This window comes from Mercenaria mercenaria, chromosome 8 (genome assembly GCF_021730395.1).
Source record: "Mercenaria mercenaria strain notata chromosome 8, MADL_Memer_1, whole genome shotgun sequence".
NCBI classification, from domain to species: Eukaryota; Metazoa; Mollusca; class Bivalvia; order Venerida; family Veneridae; genus Mercenaria; species Mercenaria mercenaria.
The window spans coordinates 80183512-80205203 of NC_069368.1; the positions used below are offsets into that span (position 1 = coordinate 80183512).

At 34.3% G+C, this 21692-nt stretch overlaps 1 protein-coding gene across 3 annotated transcripts in view; it reads right to left on the bottom strand.

Moving 5' to 3' along the window:
• The window catches only part of LOC123565995 (mesotocin receptor-like), a 169426-nt gene that overhangs the window by 98445 nt on the left and 49289 nt on the right, over nucleotides 1-21692 (bottom strand). For all 3 annotated transcript variants that reach the window (XM_045359791.2, XM_045359790.2, XM_045359794.2), the window contains one exon: nucleotides 18724-18776. The gene's annotated coding sequence lies outside the window, so the exon portion shown is untranslated. The remainder of the gene's footprint in view (nucleotides 1-18723; nucleotides 18777-21692) is intronic.

Below are 21692 nucleotides of genomic sequence, written 5' to 3' on the forward strand. Positions count from 1 at the left end.
ACAACATGCAATGCATTCTAGACTTTTTTGTTTTAACATGGGTTGCATGTAAATCAGATTTTCAGTTCGAATTCGTTATAATATTATGTTAATACTTTACCTATTCTAGTGCTAATTGTTAAATTTATTTTATTCGTTATATCAAGATAATAATTCCCTGTATTTTGACTAATTCTATGACGAAAGATATAATTGATTTTGTATTTTATGCCAACCATTTAGTAGCAATATTATTACTTTGTACAGAGAGCGTAAATTTCTTTTTGTATTCACGAAGATTATACGTAATACAAGTGTACAAAGGATAGCAAAACATTATACTTGTTACTTGAAAACTCTTAACGGTTTATGATCTTTAGTAATTAAAAAGAAGTATCCTTATATTGTAAATAGTTCGTCAAACAATACATTCCATTATTTAACATACTAAACATTTAATCATCTTATTTACATGTCTGTAGTTCTAACTATCTCTGCAATATAAAAATTAATATACCTTCTAACGCAACATCAGGCTTTTGACCAATATAGTTAAAATTACTGACATGCAATCTTTTTTAATTTTTGTCTTATCACTATCATATCTTTGAATTTAATAACAGTTAGCCACGTAACGACATCCTTAACCAGATACAAAAACAACTGGTTCATAGTTATAAAATGAAAAAAATACTATTAAATAAGAAAACATTGGTGTAGATTTGATGTTGTTCTTAGCTATAGAGCGACATTGACGTTGTCAAGTGAACGTTGTCATTTTTTGTTTCTGAAACTTATAACGTTTTTATCAATCGTCTGTTTATTCTCTCATTGATTTTACGTTAAATAATCACAAGAAGTCGTAACATGAATGAGTTCGAATGACGGCTAGTGCTTATTTATTCAAATTATACAATGTTACTGAGTACGAAAGCTCTACACAGTATAGTAACGTTTTCTTGAATTGATTTAACTCCTCGTAATGTTTAAAAAGAATTATTTGCTGTTGTTAATAACCTAGTATACATATTTACAACATTATCTATGATTTTGACGCAAAAACGTTTTAGAACGTATTTAACACTAAATTAGATTTCCGCTTGGAAAAAAAAATAGATTATTTGTAAACCAGCAAGTCATTATGCAACGCAAACATTATTGATTGGTAGCCAGTACGTTTTTTGTGTGGAAATGTACCATTTAACATCCATCACACACGTTCTTTGTACTAGAAAAATCTTAATCTTTCTCATCAGTAACAGGTGAGAATGTTTTAAAACTGGATTAATTCTTTGGTTTAAGTGCGAAGATGTAATAAGATCTTAAATATCAAATTGAAATAAGTGTATTTATAAAACATATTTAAATGAAAGAATGAAAAAGACAGATTAAATATTTAAAGTGATGAAATATTTGTAATAGTTTCTTTGAATATAAGTTTTTATCTGAACTGTTCGAAGAAAAGGTAGACCTGTTGGTCTCGCCAATTCGTCGGCGTCCGCGTTGGAGTCTGCATCGGCGTCCGAGTCGGCGTCGATGTCCCGATTTGGTTATGTTTTTGTATGTATGCTAGTATCTCAGTACCCACATATGGGAATAGATTGAACCTTCCTACACTTATCTATTGCTATTATCTGACTTACATTGCACAGGTTCTATCAATCTCTGTTGCCTTTTAACAAAAGTATGTCCCTTTTTGACTTAGCAATTTTGGTTTAGTTTTTATGCAAGCTGGTAAGTCAGTACCCACTAATGGGAATGGATTGAAACTGCATACATTTATTCACTGTGATGAACAGACTTGCAATGCCAAAAATAAATAACACTGTTTGGTGTATTTATTTTACAAAAGTATGCCTTTTTTTCGTCTTTGCAAGTTTTGGATAAGGTTTTGTATGTAAACTGGTATCTCAGTATCCACTTTTTGAGAACAGCTTGAAACTTCACACACTTGTTTACTGCGATAAACTGAACTGCATGGTACAGGTTCCATTACTCTTTTTTGCTGTTTTACAAAACGATTTCCCTCTTTCGACTTCACAAAATTTTCTACAGTTAAACTGGTACATTAATACCCGCTAAATGGAAAGGATTGAAACTTCTCACGCTTATTGACTGTGATGCGCTAACTACACTATTAAGTTTACATAGCTCTGTTTTGCATTTTTCAAAATTATGACCCTTTCCGTCTTTAATATCTATTCAATTGACAAGGCTGATGAGAAGTCGAGCGTTGCTGTCCTCTGGCAGCTCTTGTTTATTATTTAGGGAAGTTACATGTACATCATTACCTCTCACAAAAAGAATCAATTGTATGTAGTCTGATGATACTGTACTTTGTTGTGTTCTAGGTCAGTTTAGGATATCTTTGAACATTTTATTGCTTTTCAGTGACTTAGAGAACAATGAAGTGAAATATTTTTCATAATAATATATAATATGAAATAAGGATTCTTCTAAATTTATATACCTTGACAATGCAACGGTACTGTGCTTCATCTGTTTGCTAGAGTGATTAAAAAAAAATGACACCAAGCAAAAGTTATAATGGGAGTCTTTGGCAAAATCCAATTATTTATGACATTTCCGCAAATAGAAATTTTTCTACAAAGTAGATTCAAAAACATTTTTCTTAGTTGTAGATTAACATAATATCTATGACATAGCCATATAAAATGCTTAATTACAATAATAATAACAAAAGTCCCAACAAGAAAAGCAATTGAAATATGTGCACATGATATAAAATATCAAGCAGAATAGAAGACATATTTAAGAATTATTTCATGTGTCAAGATTTTCGTTACCATCTTTAGAAAGAAAGCAATGAATGCACACATGGAACGATACATTCACCATTTCGTATGACGCTTTCCAGACTTAATTCTGTGTTATCCGGATAGCTGACGTTACGTCAAGACTTTCGGTTTATCAAAAGTGCATAACGACCTTAACAAGTAACTTACATGTTTTTATACCTGATAAAGTGATGAGCATCGTCGACTACATAAACGATACAATGATTATGTGACTTAAGATCGCTGGAATATTTCATCAAATCAAAAACTTTTTACATTTTTCCTTTACATTTTTCCATTTTTAAACAATAAAACAGTTACAGTTTGTTATTTTAAAAAAGATCCGACGACATGTCGAATTTCGACTTTTTCGGTTTTACATCCATTTTTGCACATTTCCGACAAAGAGATTGGAACGAAATTATTTCAATGTATTTCAACACCACTATTGCTGGCCATGCTTATCACACTGATTTCTTATTTACTTGTTATTTTTGACTGTTCGGACTTTTGACAAAGTCGCATATCTGTTATTATAAAACAAAACAAGAACAAAAAACCTCAGGAAAGTCATCTTTCGAAGAACAGAAGCCACCTCATGGAAATCGTGGTGCATGTTAATTTGCATAATATGCATACCGGATGAGCACTTGTGTACATATAGATGGCTTCAATAATAAACACTGAAGTAAAAAACAGACACAAACATCCATGAAGGAACATAGTGGACAGCGCATTGGAGTAGTCAGCTGTAAAACAACCCTTAGAGGTTTAATATTACTTACTCTGTCTTGTAACACAGGAACATGTCGGATGTTAAAAAGCAAAGCTAGGTGCCAGAGGCTTTGCTTTTTAACATCCGACATGTTCCTGTGTTACAAGACAGTGTAAGTAATATTAATCCCTACCAGATGATTGTAACACACTCGTAACTCTTATCATAGGAAGGCATTGTTTAACTATAATATGCTCGAATAAATACAAAGCCACCAACTTACGTTAGCATCAATATACGCAACGAAGCAGAACAAGTGCCAAATATGAAATCAGTATTTCATTTCAGTAGGATTTAAGAACTAACTGTCATATTATCCCTACAATCCCGTACTCGCAGAATGAAAGCGTATTAATAAACAGTAAAGGCGTTGAACACTAAACATCATTTGTGTCTCAAAAGAATACGGTCATAAACTATTATGATTTTACTATATGGAAACATTATAATCACTTAGGATTGTACTACATGAGAACATTATGTTGACACTTTGCATCAGATAATCTCCAAAATGTAATAAATGCATTAGGACGTCAACATTAATAAAATGCTAAACATCTAATCCGAAAATCTCGGGAAGCAAAAACAAAAAGACCCTTAGATAACTGTGATCTTTGCCGATAGTGGTAGCTTTAATGGGTTGGTCGCGGAAGTGTTTAGATTAGCACATGTATCACATTTTGATGTTAGAAACTGTTCCCCTCTTAGACTGTGCATATAATAGTCATTTATGTCATTTAACAAGGAGGCAAGACTTAGTGTCATTGGACTTATTTAGTGCTTGTCATATTGGATAAGAAATAATATTGGCATTCTTAAGAGAAACACATGGATTACGTTCTTAAACTAAGAATATATACTATTAAAGATATAAAACCTGTGCTGTGCTGTTTCTTTGATATAAAAATAATAGTAGATACAATATTATAGACTTAAAGATCTGCATTGATGTCTGCAATAACATTTTATTTCTTGAGTCGCCTCCAAAATCAAAGAAAAACTGATATTTTGCCTATTTGGTCAATAGTTAAATTTTTCAGTTACGAGTTTCAGAGATACCGATGCCACTTTAAAGTTCTGGAAGAAGTTTTATATTCTCCCTTTACACGCACAATTGTGCTTTTTATACATATATTGGTAGTTAGTGAGTCTATTTAATTGTAGTAGTTGAAATAAATTCTAAATTTGTACTGATACAGGGCATTAAAATGTTGAATCCATCAAGCAATTATTTACAAATCTTAGTCATGTTGAGTCCGATTCAAAAGTATTGTTCCGAAAAACGAAGGCCATAATTCAACCAACGGCGTTTGTATTGAATGCTTTTAAGTGCTTATTAAATATTTACGTGGTATTTCTTTACAATTTGCTTGTATTGATATAGAGGGTTCTTTTTTAACGTACACTAATATTTCACTAACTTCCTGACCTGTTTCGTTAATACATTTGATCTGCAAAATACCGAGTTTTGTGAAGAAATTCACTAAATCAAAAGGGCAATTTAAAGACGCATTTGAAATCAATCGGCGGTAAAAGTAAAAAAAAATAAAAAAGCAGTATGCTTGAACTCTTATTTTCTGATAATTGCTGATTTGGCAGTTCTTGGTGTCCTTTATGCATAATTTAGATTTTGTAATATGTAAAACCTTCTGGTAAACGAAGATTGCATTTATAGGCATGAAAGTAAACAATTTATGATGTGCAAATAAAGTTCCGATTCTAAGTCCGACAGACTGTTTTCTGAGAAAGCAAATTGATCCCAAGACAATATTATTCAAACCGAATGACAAATTTTACTCGACTAACGAGACTCTGGCTGCATAACATTCTGCTTAAACCATGGAAATAGAAAGATAAACAGAGTATTATAGACAGCTTTGACATTAAATGCGTGCTTTATGATTGGTCATCCTGTATAACTGTCAATTTATAATGACGGAAAGTTTTCTATATTTATCAGCGGACATGAAGCTATATCATCGGTTAGTAGAACTGTAAGGGCACATCCGTTTAGATGCAAAATTCAGTACTGTCATAAAAGATCAATTCGGCGTTGCTGTCTAAATTTGACCTTCTTAAAAAACGCACGAAAGTTGAAAATTCTAATTCTTCTACCAATAAAAACCACGGGATTGGACAGAAGTGAATACATGCATACTTTTAATTGGCAGAAATTAATATACTGTTTCATAAAAAGTTTCGTCACATTTCAAAAGAATATTACATAGATATAGTAGATACTGGCTCTAATGTGTTTATCGAAGAAGCACAAAAGATTACTATAGACAAGAGGTATCTATACACGTGACACTTGACTTTCACCTGAATGATGATCGGTGTTTAGTACACGAATCTTGGGAATGCAATTTATGTAACTATTAATGTGTAGTGTAATTGACAGTCGTGGCGAGCACGGCAATTTCCACAAACTCTGTAAATTGCTTGCGCTTAATTAAACTATTGGTAATAAAAGAAAGTGTTTGAAATGACTCTGAATCACAAAATGCCGTCAGAAAAGCAGTATTAATTTTTTGCACAGTAATATTCGAACTCTTTTTGTAGAATCCAACAATTACAATACATTAAATTCCCTTCGACGCCGAATATGTTTTAAAGATATGTCTTGTTTGTAAATAAACCTATAAATATGAAAACAAATTCACACTTTCCATACGTGTATATATATTTCAATTGTATAAACACTTTAAAGTACAATTTAATATACTACTGAATTACTTAGTAATAATTGTCTATTTCTTGCAAATTTTATCTGAAAATTCTGCAACATGGGTTAACTCAGATTTTACTCTTGTCCTCATTAATGCTAGTTAAGTCAAGGTATAGTATGAATTTTACCTCATTATATCATGTTATAATGAACTAAGAGACTAAACGAATTGAAAAAAAAATTGTTCTGTAGAGACGTTCACATAAACAGAGACGGACACCTCTTGTCAACACATTAATCGAGCATTATTACATAAAACGCTTAAAGGTACTGTTTTATTTTAAGATGATGTGTTTTATAATATGGACTATAAAACATGTTTTTAAACAACCAGAACTATTGTCCTTAAGTTCCGAGGATCGGGTAGGACGAGAGTTTTGGAGTTGTTCGTGCTACCTGGCCGAAACAGGACATTTTCCAGACCACTCATGATATACCCTTTCTAGAAATTTATAAAATGTAGGTGGGTCGGTGGTCTAGTAGTAACACGTTTGACTGTCAATACAGAGGTCCGGGGTTTTAATCCTGGTCCATGCACTTGATATATCTGAGATGCTCTTAAATGTCTCCCACCTAACTAAGAGGCCAGTAGTGGTTCTTCCCAGGAAGGACTGTCTATTCGCAATGAGCTAGGCTAAGTTAGCCGGACATGCCTGTATCTAAAAGCTTTTCTCTCTCTCTGATCTGGGGGCTTTGTCTCACTCTGTCCCTTAAAAAAGTGATTAGTCCAATGACAAAAATCAAAAATCAACCAACATGAGTAAAGGAGTAAAGCAATGTTTCTTCGAAAGGGCATGGATTGTCTGTTGCAGTTGTACTTTTAAGTAATTATACAATGTACCAGTTGATGAAACAATTTCCAGATAAATGTGACATTCAATTGTCTAAGGGAACCGTTCTCTGTTGACGGCGGAAATGGCAATCCTGAGTCCATTATTACATTGATTTATAATAACTGCACATGATATATTCTGTTTAGATATGGTCATTACCACACTCTTAATGGGAAAATCCGGAAACCGAACGTAAAATATGGAACAAAAGTCTCATCATTAATTATCATGTAAATGCGTTCATAACGTGGCTAATGGTAAAACGTGACACATTTAAGGTTTCATTAGTGTAGAGGACCTGTACGGTTTTAATTTAAGTACTCACGTGCTTTGAGCTGAAGATTTGCTAATTAGCAAAAGACTGCATTATTCAATTACGCCAACTTTAAAAGGTAATTGTAAATAAAAACAGTTTAAAAAACATATACAAAACAGTTTAAAAAACATATACAAATCAACACTTATTTCAAGAGAAATCCTCCACTGAAATTTGTATTCATCTAATAGTTTAATCTGTTGTACAGCGGAATAGTAACTCGAACAAATGCAATACATACGTACTTCAAGTCTTTATTGGAGTTTGAATCAGAGGTCTTATACTGATAATTGAAAATGCTTTCGTTATATTACTCTACGGTCTTTCGAGCGTAAGAAAATACATTAAGCGGTTTGTTACTGACTCTGTTATAATGAATGCTTTTATTACTAACCTGCCGGAATAAACATTATTTTTCGGCCATCATGGTCTGATGAAAAATTGAGAAATCTTTCCATTTTTTTTACCAAAAATATTTTATAAATTATGTTGTTTCTTTATGTACAACGTTTTTTATTTCTGCAAAGAAATGGCCAAACAAATATCAAATTCCTCAATTATCAATGACTGACAATCCATGCATCGTGATCGTTTAAGTAATATATATGAGAGGATATGTGTTTATTTCAATGTAAGATGACAGTAATTTTCAACTGTAAAAGTGTCATATATTTTCTCGCGGGACAGCGTTTACAACACTAACATAATTATTCTACTTGCAACAAGATTGTGTTTGAAATATATTGCTACACAAGTTTTATATTTACCACACAGTGCGGCAATTCTCCTCTGATCTTTGAAACATGATAAAGATGACAACATCCAATTTGTTTGTCTTTAGAAGGAGCTAGACCAAAATATATTGCAATTCCATTAAAAAATGATGGTTTGATTTTTGAGTTGGCCCAGACTAGTTATCATTGTGACGTCATTTTTTTAAATTTTTTTATAAAATTGACAAACTAATAAAACGTAAACTCAAATGATTTGGCATATCCAAATATTTATACAGCACGTATTGTGCAGAGTCCAGCTAGTAGTTTTGTTAAGTATATATATTTATTCATAAGCGCAAGGAATTCTAGAAAATTAACTTTCAAGTATTTGTGTAAAGCATGAGATTTCATTTGAATGCTGTAAAAAGTTCAATGGTGCTTTAACTGATATATTTTCAGTCGTAATTCTCTCCTTTTCCGTTTGGTTTGCACCAAGGTGGACTGATTTAACTGGTTAACTGGTTATAGTTCAAACATCTTAACTAGTGTGGGATTTATACAAACAGCAAACTAACTGCAATATTATTTATATTGTAACCTTATTCATAAACTGGTTCATTAAGACATCCTGTGTTAACACTGACTTTTACTCCTAACAATAGGTCAATGTTATATATAACTTAAAGATAATCACATTTTAATGAATTACTTTCTTACTACACTTCGTTTCGTTACTGCTGTGAAACGTTATTGCATCAGAAGTTGTATAACATATGAGGGTCTTTCACAAAATACATAGTGCCATACCTTAAACTCTCGCCAACAAAGACATCTTAGAATTGTATCATTTTGAAGAACAATGTATCTGCTACAAATGAACCAAATCTTAAAATGCTAAATTGCATTTGATTAAGTAAAGGGTAAACACAGCGACACATGTCAACGACGTTTTCACAACGTCATCTTTGTTTTAGATTTTGTTTTTATTTGTAATCTCTTCCTAATAGTATTAGTGCATTATTTGAAGAGAATTTTCATTATCAATAAGACATCAATCTCGTTTAGCGTATAAATACTTTTAGCCGTGTCTACCCAAGTTCTTTGCACCATTCAATGTTTTGCTAGGATTTCTAGATGTTTTTGTGACGTCATTTTTATGTCATGCCACGCATGACTGCCCTAGACAAAACGTGTTTATTTCGGGCTCAAATGACTAATAGACGTACTATTTTAAGAAGGACGTCATTTAAATGTTATAAATTGTATTAACGGAGTTAACTTTTTTTTTTTCAAAAATCTTTGAAATTCAATTGACAGTTATTGATGACGTCACAATGTCGACTTGGATGCTAGCGCGTTACTATGTTTATTAAATAACATTTAATTTTGCACTGTGTGACGTCATTTTGTTTTAATAAGTACAGTAATGTTACTGGTTATAACGGTACCATTTACCCTAAATAGGGGACAAAGATGTACAGCTAGTCTACGTATTCACTGAACACTCCTCGTATATTCTTAGCTCATTCTAATGTCGGCATCAGTTCATACAACCTTCAGGATAAAAAAAATACATCCGAGAATAATGTAATGTAATAATGACATACGCGTTTATTTCGGCTTGATTTATTTCAAGTTTACTGATTTGTAAGACGTTGTTATTAAAAAAAAGATATCACTCTTAATTTTTCTCGTTTTGCACGAACGTTCTTAATTCTTTTATAAAAGACATTTATAAAATTTACACAGGATCGGCTGTTAAGACACTTTGTGGAAGTTGTTTTTTTTATCATGTACTTTCCTGTATTACACTGGTAATGTTGTTTTAATGCTAACAGTACAGACCTAAAATTGTCTTCTTTTTTTGATATCTTATTTAATTCATACTACATTTAAATTTTTCCTCATTTCAGATAATCTTTTAAGGGACCTCGATTTCGTACAAGTTCCTCAGATATATTCCCCCAAAATTCATTGAAACAATTTAAATAATTCATTGACTACCTTGGGATAGAATATACTTAAAGTTTTGTTTGACGTATTTCCAATGGAGTCTCATAATATGTAAATTATAGGAACATATAACAGAAAGTAAAAGCAGGCATTCGTCATCGTAAACGAACCCCATAGTTACAAACTCAACATCCTCCTTCGCTTTTGGCATTAAAACAACCTGATACAAATTATTTCAGTACGATCATCAGGAAAAATGACAAGACAACTACAGCATAACACTTTCGAGTAACTTGATATTATGGACGTAATTATCAATTATGGAGAAACGATAAACAACAACGTCTGTCACATTTATGGTTCTAAAGAGTATACAAATAAACAATACAGGCTTAAGTGTTATTACGATGTCACAAAATGTGTTCATATGCGTTAAATAACAGCGACATTATTGGGTAATAAACATGTGCGAGACCGCCAGGGAAACATTAATTCCGTTGCCCGGAACAGTAAACACATTTGTCGTCTATGAATTGTATCTAAGATAATGGTATATATGTTGTTAGGGATATGCACAATCTCAAGATTTAGCAGGTACAATTTAGGGAACGCAATCTAGATTGCTCAACAGATAAGACCCTGTTGTCCGTAGATAATCATGCTGGTATCTCTGTCAGTAAATGACTTAATTACGTTGAGGTTACTGGCGCTGGATTACGCCTTCGTAAAAAATACATTTGTCCTGTTTTGCTCGTATTAAATGCAAAATGTTTAATAAGATTATTTTTTGAAGTATTCATAATTTTAACATGACATTAGCATTTCTAACTGACCACAAAGAGTGCTGCATTTTCAAGTACCAGCATATCAGACTTCAAAAGCAAGTTTCACACTCAATCAGAAATAAAAATCAAGTGTTTCTAACATGTGCTACAAAATACGAAACTTTACTGTTTCATTTAAATATTGAATTTATTTAATACTTTTAATTTAAAGTCTGAGATTTTAATCAGAGTGTACATGTAAGTAGAATGTTATGATACCTCAAGTGAAATTAGTACCATTTCATTCTAAAAGTGAAAAGCTACGAATATTTTTTCTCCACTTTATATGATTAAGACATATTAAAGTGTATTCATTGTTGTAATTTATTAAAGCATGTTGTTAAGAGTGTAGTCTCCGAGCTAAGGCGTGAAATAAACAAAAGTTAATTTAAAGATATGAGATTTTTTAAAATCATTTTTGCTAGCATTTTTATCAATATCGCGAGTAACGATATTAATATTATTATCAATATTATTACCCCTAGTGATTCAGATTATTCGGTGATTACGACCACATCATAATTACTACTGGTAATTAGCACTCCCGTGCTGTGCAATCAGATTGTTATAAACAATTAACCATCGAACAGAACCGTATTTTCCAAATATTATACAAAGATAATGTTGTTTTTTATGCCCCCGCAGGGAGGCATATAGTTTTTGAACCGTCTGTCTGTCGGTCTGTCGGTCTGTCAGTCTGTCGGTCTGTCCGCATTTTTCGTGTCCGGTCCATATCTTTAGCATCGACGGATGATTTTCAAATAACTTGGATGAATGTGTACCACAGTAGGGCGAACGTGTCGCGTGCAAACCCAGGTCCGTAGCTCAAAGGTCAGGTCACACTTAGACTTAAAGGTTTGCATTTGGGCGTGTCCGGTCCATATCTTTGTCATCGATGGATGGATTTTCAAATAACTTGGCATGAATGTGTACCACAGTAAGACGACGTGTCGCGCGCAAGACCCAGGTCCGTACCTCAAAGGTCAAGGTCACACTTAGACATTAAGTGATAGTGCATTGATGGGCGTGTCCGGTCCATATCTTTGTCATCGATGGATGGATTTTCAAATAACTTGGCATGAATGTGTACCACAGTAAGACGACGTGTCGCGCGCAAGACCCAGGTCCGTATCTCAAAGGTCAAGGTCACACTTAGACATTAAGGGATAGTGCATTGATGGGCGTGTCCGGTCCATATCTTTGTCATCGATGGATGGATTTTCAAATAACTTGGCATGAATGTGTACCACAGTAAGACGACGTGTCATGCGCAAGACCCAGGTCCGTAGCTCAAAGGTCAAGGTCACACTTAGATGTTAAAGGTCTTTTTTGATGATAGTGCATTGATGGGCGTGTCCGGTCCATATCTTTGTCATTCATGCATGGATTTTAAAATAACTACGCATTAATGTGTGACACAGTAAGACGACGTGTTGCGCGCAAGACCCAGCTCCGTAGGTCAAAGGTCCTAAACTCGAACATCGGCCATAACTATTCATTTAAAGTGCCATCGGGGGCATGTGTCATCCTATGGAGACAGCTCTTGTTTTTTCAGTTTTCGTTTTTAATTATTTACTATCATGCAATGCTTGTCCCCATGGGCTTCTTAGCCTAATGGAATGAAATATAATAAACTCTTTAACTCTTTTAAAATACAATTTGTATCTAATTCAGAACACATAATGAATACAAGTGGGTCATAGAGCCCTAAGTCGCTAACCTGAAATATGGCACACTGAACCCTGAATGGTAACAACAATGGCTGTTTTCGATTCATCAACCCTGGGGTAGAGCAAGAGTTTTTGTGCGCATGCACACTTAAATTTCGAATCGAACGCATCGAGTGACTGGATGTAAACAACAAACGTGGCGCTGAAAGACATGTGTTTATGTCTTAAAGTTCCATACATGACAACACCTTTGTTTTAAACAGATGAATCAAGTTTTAACAAATAAATACCTCGCGCTTTTTCCACCGGCTGCCATATTCTTTGAGTTCTTTTAACGACATAGAACTTATCATGCACCGCTTACTCGATCTACTCCGGATTTTTCCGAGATCAAACCCTTGACCTTTGACATCGACGCTAGCGTCAAACCTTGGCGTTCGATTGGCTGTCGAGTCTTACTAGAGTCGCTCGAGTGGTCGAATCGAAAACAGCCTATGAGGGCTTCTAAGTAATGTTCCTATGTCAGTCAGCTGACCTTGACTGTTTGAACTTGAATGTATTTACGACACGCTGAACCAAGAATAGTAATAATTATGTGTGTATAAACTAGTTGCCCCTGGAAAGAGTCAAGTGCAATCATTTGAACACATTTTTGGAGATGATCTTATTTTAATGCTACAGACCGGGTTTCTTGAAGATTCATAAAGCAGTTAATGGGAAGAAGTCATTTGATTTGATTCCTATTTTTAGCTCTAGCGACCCCTTAAAGTGGCCAAGCGCGCCCGTTAAACAAAGAGGACATTATATTGATGCTACTGTCCCATTTTAATGAAAATCCATAAAGCGATTCATGAAAAGAAACTGTTTAAAGATATTTATATTTTTAGCTCCAGCGGCCCCTTAAAGGTGCCGAGTGCTCCCATTTGACGAAAATAAGGAGAAAACATTATAATAATGCTTAATGCTAAGTTTGGTAAAGATCCGTGAAGTGGATCATGAGCAGAAGTCGTTTAAAGGTGTTTTGTTTCTATTTTGGGTCTAGCATTCCTTAAAAAGGGGCCAAGCACTCTATGTTAAACAAACTTTGTAAAGGACCTTACAATGACGCTACAGACCAAGATTGCTGAAGACCCATCATGCGGTTCATAAGAAGTCGTTTAAAGGCTAAGCTCTCCCGGGTGTATAATTTTTGGAGAGACTCTTTAAAATAATGCTACAGATCAAATTTGAAGAAGTCTTTTAAATTTATTTCTATGTTTAGCTATTGGGGCCCCTCAAATTGGCCGAGCGCCCCCTTTTGAAACAAGGACCGGAGAGGACCTTATGATAATGCCACAAACAAATTTTGATGAAAATCCATCAAGCGATTCATGAGAAGAAGTTGTTTAAAGGTATTTCTATTTTTAGCCATAGCGGCCCCTAAAAGGAGATAATCGCGGCCTTTTCAACAAAATTTGGAGAGGACTTCGTAGTAATCTGGAAGACCATGGTTAAAAGATCCATTTAGCGGTTCATGAGAAGTTGTTTAAAGGTATTTCTATTTTAAGTTCTTATGACACCTTAAATGGACCGAGTTCTCGTATTTCATACAAATCGAGAGAGGCCTCTCAGGCAAAGTTTGATGAAGTTCCATGAAGTGTATTTTTATTTCAAGCTCTAGCCTCCGCCCCCTACGATGGGTCCTAGTGCCCCCATTTGAATGAAATGGAAAGGACCTTGTCATAATACTACATATAAAATTTGATGAAAATTCACGAAGCTGTTCTCCAGCAGAAGTCGCTTAAACGTACTTCTACCTTAAAAATCTAACGACCCCTTAAAGGAGCCAAACATCCCCATTTTAACAAAATTGGGAGAAGATCTTAGAATAAGGCTACCGATCAAATCTGGCGAATTCGTTTAAATGTACTTCTATCCTTTAAGTACGCATACTGAGAAGGCTTTACGTGCGCACACGGTAGTCTTTGCGTGCGCACGCCTTAGTCTTTACATGCACACGTGTTGTCTCAGCCAATAAAAAGACGGACAATATATGTTATTGCTTTCAGAACTTAGAAATTTAGTACATAGAAAATGGCTACTGTTTCTCCTCTTCTTATTGGCTGTAAAAGCGTGCGCACGTAAAGACTACCGTGTGCACACGTAAATCATATCTTGTACGCATGTAAAGGGTATCGCGTGCGTACGTGAAGACTACTGCGTGCGCATGTAAAAGCTACTGCACCAGCACTTAAAGAAAACTGCGTGCGCATGTGAAAGCTTAAGCGTGAAGACTACCACGTGCGCACGTAAAGACTACCGCGTTCACACGTAAATACTACTGCGTGCGCACGTTATGACTACCGCATGCGCACGTAACTGTTTCCACGAGCGCACGTAAAGGTAACCACGTTAGCACGTAAATACTACCGCGTGGGCACGTGAAAGCTACCGCGTTCACACGTAATTACTACTGCGAGCGCACGAAACTGGTTCCACAAGCGCACGTAAAAACTACCACGTGCGCACGTGAAAGAAAACATCTTCCATATCCGTACGAAGCTGAACTAAAGCACTGAAATTCATCTTTTATTTATGCCATGATCTGTCTGATTACTACGGCATACTGTCTTGTTCATATCATACCGTCGCCGATGATAGAATAGTAGGATGACAAGATCGCATAATGGTAGGATGATAGGATGAGCGATGGTACGATAGAAGGATAGCGATAATCGGATGGTAGGATAGCTATGATATGATAATAGGACTTACTATAGCTTTATCCTGCTATCGTCTCATCGCTATCCTGCTATCCTACAATTCTACTATCCTACTAATCGCCATCTAACCATCCTACCATCCCTACTATCCTGCCATCCTACCATCGCCCTTTGATAATCAAGCGATGGGCGATGGTAAGATATGAAATCAACAGTATTCCGTAAGAATCAACAGAATGCAACTGTAAATTTAAATAATATAACCCTACTTTTATTGCTGCTAGCTGCCTTTTTCAGTGTTTTTAATCCGAGTTTATAGGTATTCATATTTTTACAATGTTATGGTCTCTAAAGCTTTAGTAATATATGTAACTCCTAATTATCAAACTGCCATGATAGGATGTTAGGATAGTACGATGGTAGGATAGTGATGAAAGGATAGCGGTAGTAGGCTGGTAGGATACCATCGCTATCCTACCATCCTACTATCACTATCCTACTATCCTATCATCGCTATCCTACAATTCTTCTATCCTACTATCGCAATCTTACCATCCTACATCGTGCTTTGATAGTTAGGCGATGGGCGATGGTAGAATATGAAATAAACAATATACCGTAAGAATCAACCATCGTCATCCTATAATCCTACCATCGCCATCCAACAATCCTATCATCTTATCGTCCCTATCCTACTATCCTACCACGATTTATACACTGAATGCATGTTCTCGGAGCTGTGTCACGGGTTCTAAAAAATCCCAATCAATTTAATTCAAATCATTGTAGAATGCGATGGAAACAAGATACCCGGCTGAAATTTAGCTGACTATATTATCTAAATTCCTGTCAGAGGAATATGAAAATAAATTGTCCGTACGGAAAAAAATGCTGAAATTACAATTTTGCCTTTAAAATATAGCCATAAGAAAATGAAAAAAGACATATGAAATACTTAACTGGAATCGATAAATATATTCCAATTTCGAAAATAAAATATCCGCTAGCTTTATACAGATTAAAAGCTGTGTTCATGCCATTTGCCGTAGAAGAAAAAGAACATTCGTGTCTTATATTTACAGAATCTTGTTCAGCTCATGTCGTGTGCCGTCCGACGCACGACACGACAAGCAACAGTATGATACGACACACGACGACGGGCGACAATACAAGCTTAACATTGCAGCCTTAAAATCCAGATTTCCAGATGAATCCGGACTTTTTTCATCACTGAATGATGATAATGCTACCTAACTGTCCACCAGAAACTGGTAAGGGCAAAGCAAAAACTCATGAAAACTATATGAATCTGCCATTATGCGAGTTTCCTTTTGTTCGCGCCATTTCCATATTTAGTGACCACAGACCTTTACTGCAAAGACCAACATATTAAAATGCAGATTTTCTGCTAATGATAAACAAATACATATGTTCACTCATACAGTACTGGTTCAACTTTAAATGTAAAACATTTTGTATGAAACTAAGAGCCTCTCCTCCACAGCAATCCATCGAATTTTACGAGATTTTGCAAACATAAGTTTTTATAAGACGCTCTCAGGCTATCAACGGGATTTATCTACAATTTACGATACTTGAAAATATAACTAATGAGACAATGCAATACATTTAGGCAAAATATTGTTTTTAAAGAGAACTGGACATCTTTTCCCTGATCTTGAAGTCATAAAAGTATTTTCATTAAAAAAGTTACAAAATTCTACAAAATTCTATATTAATTTACACTTGATTACTTTTTCGTCGATTATCACCGACTCATTCCAATGGTATGGGAATGATAGCAGCTAATTAGCGATCACATATTTATAAGTTTACGCAAGTCTCTTCCATTTACATTTACATAAATATACATATAAAAGACAATAAAACTACATGTAAATGACCATTCATATGGATAAATTATTAGAGACAATACATATATCATATCACAGTGTAACTATACAATAATAACACTGCCAGAGTGTCTTGATGCGTTGCAGCGCCAAGCAACCCCCAACGACACCCCGCCAAAGAGTCCAGCGACTATCGATGACACAGCACAACAACTGTTTTTGCTATGTCCTTTCATCGACAGAAGCATGACCCCTAGCAAACCACCACAAAGCCCCATCCCACGCTGCAACACCACAGGACAAGTGATCTTTACATTAATTAAAAGTCAGGCAAACTGTTAATCCTACCATTGATTTCATGGTTAGAAACGGCCATAAAAGAATGTACAATAAAACACTGAGATGAAAAGATAAGACTATTGCCAAATTAAGAAACGTCTTTAGACTTTTATCATTTAAGACCAGGTCTAAAATGAACTGATTAGTTCAGCCTGCGTGCATTCTTATAAAACATACCATTCATTAAGACAATATTGCATTATTCATATTTACGGATTTATATAAAAACTATACCATTATTTAAAAAAAAAACCTAAAAAACCCTCGTTATTTACACATGTTTGAGATTTCTGAGGTGCAGAACTTCCTTTTTTAGTTCTTCTTGTATAATGTGTTATTTCTTGTACTAATATGTTTGTCATTATACAAGAACAACATCTACTGTTTATACATATAAACACTATTTTACAAGTGGTGATTTACGCAACCTCTTTAAGCGGCTCAATAAGCACACTATGATATATAGATAATAATCATTAGTTTCGTTACTCAAACAACAAGGAATCAGATTTTACATAATTTAAATAATAAGACAATAATTCTTTACGGAATGCCATAAGGTCTTCTATATTCGAATGTGCAAAACAGGTAATAAATGTTATTTTCATTTAACACATATCTATATTCTGTCTATTTATATTATTAATTGTTATGTTTCTTAGTTACCCTCCACGGAAATATATGGGGTCATTCTGCGGGGGGGGGGGGGGGGGGGGGGGGGGCGTTGATCATACTTATTTCCTTATACTTATGGAGGGTCACTAAAAACCCAATAATTGTTTTGTTCTATCTACCACCTATTTTAGGCCTAGAACGACATGAAATTGATTGATCCTCCACAGAAATATAAGAAGTCACCACGTGACCACCTATTATCCAATGAAAATGGTAATATCTTACGGGAGAGAGGTAAATCAAAACATCTTGATTGCGTGGAGAACTCAGTTTGGAGATGTTCTACATATTTGTGGACACCACCAGTGTTTTGTAATTACGACAGGTACCAAACTGATTCTCCAGCAATTACTAACATATAAGTGTAATTAAAGTCTTCGACATATCTGATAAGTCAAACGTTCAGAAATACCTGCTGAATCATACATATCGGTGTTGGCTTTAGCTTTCAGCGTAATGACCATATATTTTTAATAACTAAAACCATTTGTGTGCATTTACTTTTTGCATCGGTGTCACAACATTGTGAGAAGTCTTATATATAAATTTCAATGGTACTTACAGTTTGCTTCAATGAAGTTTTCAAATCTTGTAATGTATTCTTTTGTTATAGACCTGTAAATATAGAATGCTAGAAATCGTAATCTGCTTCTAATGAAATATAGCAGAACATATCTAAATCTAAAGGTCCAAGGGTTTTCTCGCGCTCTGTCGTTTTGGTCAGATCGCTGGTCAGGGAGGATGAATTTGGCGCCCTTATTAACTATCACCGTTGTATGAAAAGCAATTTTGTTCGTGCCTTTCATCATGAAAAGTGTGCTTTATTAATCTGGTATAATATAGTTTTTATTCGGATCTCAGAAAAGAATATATCTATTGTCTGTTTAAGTAGCCATACCGTTAAGAACAAAACAAATAAGACTAACTGGTAAGTGGTGAAGCTGATGTTTACGTTGCAAAACGCAAATTTAAGTTTAAATTAAAAATGATCACGCGGTCGTGTGAACGTGGAACCAATGAACTGCAGCTTATCCAGCATGATTTCAGTGAATCTCCCATACCAGAATAACTAGTGACAGCGAGTCTTACAGCACGAGCTGCATGTGCACAGAGGATGACGACCACGCTCCAAGTGTCACAAATGAAGATTAATTTCAAATGAGATTAAATGCATAATGACAAGAGAATATCAATGTATTTTTAAGAATGAAACAATTGTCATATATCGATGATGTGTTTTAAAAGTCCTTGAGTGTATCCGTAGCTCAAAACTTTTAAATATCGACAAATACCAATTTAAAAGATCTGAACTGAAAACATTGCCTCAACCTTGTCAAAAATGATTGAAGAAAATGATTGATCTAAATAAACATATTTGTGTAATCTAACTCACCGCAGGCACATCTGAGCCGTGAGATTAATTTTATATCACAAAAATTCAGCACATAAATATATAATAACGTTGTTAAAGATAATTGGAACTCATTATTTGCCTTTGAAAAATTTACATTTAAAAAGCATTCCTTGATACCAACGAACAGGTGAAATACCATTATCTTAAGATGCAAATTTTGTATATCGTTTGCAAAAATTACAGGTTAGTTAAAAGAATCTTATTTTAGCATTACCAATTTCTTATAATCAAACGTAATATGTGAATAGTTTGGTCGCGCTATGAACTGATTTTGCTAAGCGTATGTACACCAACATTTTCAATTTGAATGGTTCATGTGAATAAAAATTGATATTAAAAACTCTTTGATTATAAGGCTCTAACACAATGAAGTAAAATAATATCAGACTACATGAACATTTCTGTGATTTACAAACCATGTCTTCTGTAAGCATTGCGTGAGTATGGAATTTACCTTTTATTTGCACAGACATGATGCGTATAAAAAGTCAATTTAGGTCCGCACTAAAAATTCGTAAAAGCTTCTCATATATTGTTTTAGTTTTGTTTTGCACGGGTTTTAATATGAGGTTGTGATTTGAGGAGGCTGCATTCTTGGAACTTGCCTGTTCTCATTATATATGTATCATTGTTTGTATAGTGTCTGGCCCTGGGATGTTTTGAAATGGGCAACACCTCTCGTAACGGCTTAAGCGAACCCCTTTTAGAATATAACACTATTAAATGACTTTATGATCCTTAAGGAAGCATACGTGAGTGTTGTCTTTTTTAAGAATGATTGTTGTTATATTCTCTGGTCCTTTGGGATCATGGAGTTTATTCAATAGATGTGTAATAGAGTTCTGCTTAAGCCGATGCTAGGGAGCGTGAGAGGTGTGGCACATTGCATTACCTCTCATGAACAGACTCACTCGAACCGAGTCTGCTATTATTTTGCTTGGGTTCAGAAGCATATTTTGTGTTTTTTCTTAAGAATACTAAACTACATTTAGTGGGATGCCGTTGCCTTCTTTTCTTTGTAGTGAAGACAAATCAAAGATTCAAAAGGTTTTTATTTTTAAACAAATAAAAGAACTTATTATAAAACGTTCCATTCTTTATAGTTTACAGTTTGCACTTTATTGTTAGAAATTTATGTTTGACAATGCTAAATTTATTCGATATTTTACAAATTTTCATTCAAATTTAAATGTATAGGAAGAATGGACATAACTTAATATCAAATTCAAAATAAGTATATATATCAATGTAAGAATGAAATAAAACATATAACCATATAGTGCATAGTGGCTTCTTTAAGTTCAGGTTAACTGTTCGCCATCTTCTGGACATAGCGAAACCAAATAGCTGAAAATATTGCGACGGAATATGGTCTTATTTATTTGGATCCATAGGGTTAAAACGATAGCTCTCTTAAAAAAATCTGATGGTAAAACTCTCAGAAATATTGAAAATATTCATACATCTCTGTAGACTCAAGTGACTATATTTAAATTAAGGTTGGAGAGTAATGATTTTACTTTATTTCTCTATTTTCCCCACTTGCTCCAACTTCACAATGGAACATCTTAATATACTAGCTAATATAGTGTGTTTTATGGAAACTTTATCGTTTTCCCAGTAGATATTTTGCGAATAAAACTTGCATAGCTTTTATTTGAGACAGATTTGATTGAAAGTAGAAACTACTACACTATTACAGTAAATCTACTGCATTTTTACTCTAAGTGTGTAGCAGACACTTTCACCAGTTAACGGCTGTAATACAGTGCTACGCTCCTGCATATTGCTAGCCTTAATTGATAGTTTATCTGAATTGCAATGTCTATAGATATTCGGGTTTCTTGAAAAGTTCAAAAGGAAATATGTCTGCAGACAGACACGCTTTCTTTTTGAATTTCCTATTTCTTAGAAACTTAATTTGCGAATTTTGTATTTTATACAGTTGAATTTGATTGTGTTCTGAAAGGGTTAAATACATGTAGAAGTTAAGAGAATTTTATGACGTCTGTCAAAATTCTTCCCTTGAGAGCATCTCCAAAACGTCAAACCATTGTAAAAACTGTATATAAGATTTATATGGGAGACATTGTCACTGATTTGTACCGGAAGTATCA